Source organism: Larimichthys crocea, chromosome XIII, assembly GCF_000972845.2.
Source record: "Larimichthys crocea isolate SSNF chromosome XIII, L_crocea_2.0, whole genome shotgun sequence".
NCBI classification, from domain to species: domain Eukaryota; kingdom Metazoa; phylum Chordata; class Actinopteri; family Sciaenidae; genus Larimichthys; species Larimichthys crocea.
Window position 1 is genome coordinate 27,032,656 of NC_040023.1, and position 2,546 is coordinate 27,035,201.

At 38.7% G+C, this 2,546-nt stretch overlaps 1 protein-coding gene across 3 annotated transcripts in view; it reads left to right on the forward strand.

Annotated features, from left to right (window-relative positions):
* The first annotated feature begins 1,153 nt into the window (after positions 1-1,153).
* The window catches only part of LOC104931581 (antizyme inhibitor 1), a 7,999-nt gene continuing 6,606 nt past the window's right edge, over positions 1,154-2,546 (forward strand). For 2 of the 3 annotated variants that reach the window (XM_019256615.2, XM_010746623.3), the window contains exon 1: positions 2,036-2,298. The gene's annotated coding sequence lies outside the window, so the exon portion shown is untranslated. Of the gene's footprint in view, positions 1,403-2,035; positions 2,299-2,546 lie in introns of those variants that run through there. The other variant, XM_010746622.3, reaches the window with a different exon arrangement.

The following is a 2,546-nucleotide window of genomic DNA, read 5'->3' on the forward strand; positions in this document are numbered from 1 at the left end:
GCAGTGTTTGCAAATAAGAATTCCTGCTGCACAATGCATCCACTGGAGTATTTGCCCTCACAGTGGGTGGTACACATGTCTCACTGTCGCATACCCAGTGGCCGCAGTAGCTATTATGATCAAAACAATGGAAATCAAACATTGTGCTTTACTGGAAGCCACTTTAGATGCTATGTGTGATTAGACTTATATATACATAGTCTCATTTAGTGTCGGAGAAAACAGGCACAAAACACGGAACAGCTTTTGTGTTGCAGTCCAAGGAAAAGACATTGCCTCTGCCGTCCTCACAATGGACTCTAAGCAATAGTTTTATTAGTGCAACAAATGCCGCTATTGTTTATTTTTTCCCTGAGGCGTGATCAGAGCTCATCTAACACTCTGAAGAATTTCACAGAAATGTGAATTCACAACTGTTCTGGTAAACTGGTCAAAAAAACAACACTTTATGCACTATTGTGGTCAAATGTGTTTTTGGTTAACATATGTTTGCTATGGAGGAATAGGACTCTTAATGGACAATAAATGTTTCTTGTACTATAAAAAATTCAACACTATGCAGAATTTAGAAGTGAGAACATAATTGTCTTATGTGTATTCCAAGGATACATATTTTAGTTAATAAAAGACTGTATGTGGCTGTCAATCTGTTATAACTCCTGTAAAAGAGGGTTACAAAAACACTGGACTCAGGAAACAATGTGGGCCAAAGATTGCACAGATGCTGCTGAAAATGGACTTTGACTCCAGGATACAAAGACGAGTGGATCATTACAACACTGACACACTCAAAGACAAACTCCATCCACATCTTCATAGACATATTTTCCAACATTTCTAAAACAAAAATCTGCTAATGAAATTATATTAATGTAACTTGCAAATATGCATTAAACCTCTAAAATCTATGACACTGTGCAATTAAATGTATGGACATTTGAATAAGAGATTTTATCCTTGTGTCTGTGATTCTTTAGAGCAAGACGATGTCTGTATTGACATGGAGTGGGAAAAAAAATCCCCAGAGAAAACACTTCCCTTCTGTTTAGCTAACAGTAGCTGAGAGTTCCTTGGCACCCTCCTCCCCCAGTGTTGAGGAGGGAGACATGCAAATGTATCTCCTTGGAAAAAACACACAGCCCCAGACCCTGCATTTCCAGAGGCAGGCACAACTTCTCAAAGTCACAACAACAAAGGCAAAGCGACAGGATAATCCAGTTTGAGTTTGGACATGGACATGCATCCATCAACTTGTTACTCATGGGACTGATGCTTTGCAACTGTTGATGTTGGCTGCAGAGAGAGAGAGAGAGAAAAAAAGGGGGTAATTCTGCAAACTTAATTGGACAGCATTTTGTCCTTATTACTGAGCCATGGGAAACACAATGAAGACATAACACAGGTAAAACTTGTAAAAATCTAACACTGGCCTGTTTAACACATTGTATAGGTTATATTTATAACTTTAGCCAACCAAGGTGTGATTTCAGTACTGAAAATGTATTTTACTTTGTCTGGAATATTTCTGAAAAAGTCTTGAAACTGTAAGGGGAAAAGAATTTATCAGCATAGTCATCTTTATCATGTTACTACGTATTATTATTGTTATTATTATTGTTGTTGTTGTTATTATAATCATCATCATCATTATTGTTATTGTTATCATTATTATTATTATTATTGTTATATGGCTTTATATGTATTTATAGTAAGTGCTCCATATGTCATTTATTATCGTGTTTCACGGAGGTCGTTGTCTTTGGTTTTGACAGCTCTAAACTCCGCCCATGTAAAGTCTCCAATTTTCCACATTTAAGCAGAAGCACACCGGAAAATGTGTTTATATAATCTCTAATTCTTAAATCATGTTAAAAATAAACAAACATTTCCCCAAGTGTGCCTTTCCCCAAATGTGCTTTTGTTAGATCGATATTTATTTTTATTGTGTCTTTTTTTTGCACATCGGTGCTTTATATTACGCAAAAAAAACGATGTTCGTGTTGGTCGATAAGCATTTTATTTTGACATTTAACCGGATATCTGACTGTTGATTTGCTGCGGGTGACGCTGACGTCTGTCGGTCCGTCTTCGCCGCACACTCGACCTCCGCTGCCTGTCGCCTTCCGCTCGGTCGAAACAAATGATCAGCACCGAGACAGCTGCAACGGCAATAACTCGACCCCGGCCCACCATGTCCATGGCAGCTATCCTTTTCTCCTTTAGTAACCCCACCACTCTTTAAAAATTCCGCCTAAAAAGAAAAAGCGTGCTGTCCCCTCTGGTGGCTTTTCAGCAGACGTGAGTAGTTAGCTTGCCGCGTTTTTAGCTCGCCACTTAGCATGTTGTTGAATTAGCCCTAGTCTGTTGACGAGCCATGAATGCTAAGCTACAGGAGATGGACGATAAAGTCACAGTTAGTGGCGTTATTACTGAAAAATGACGATATTGATTCTTGTTGAACTGTTTATGGGTAGCTGACGCTAATATTGTATGCTAACGAGCTGTTAGGATAACCCCGGTGACTGCTATGAATATTAAGCAGCAGC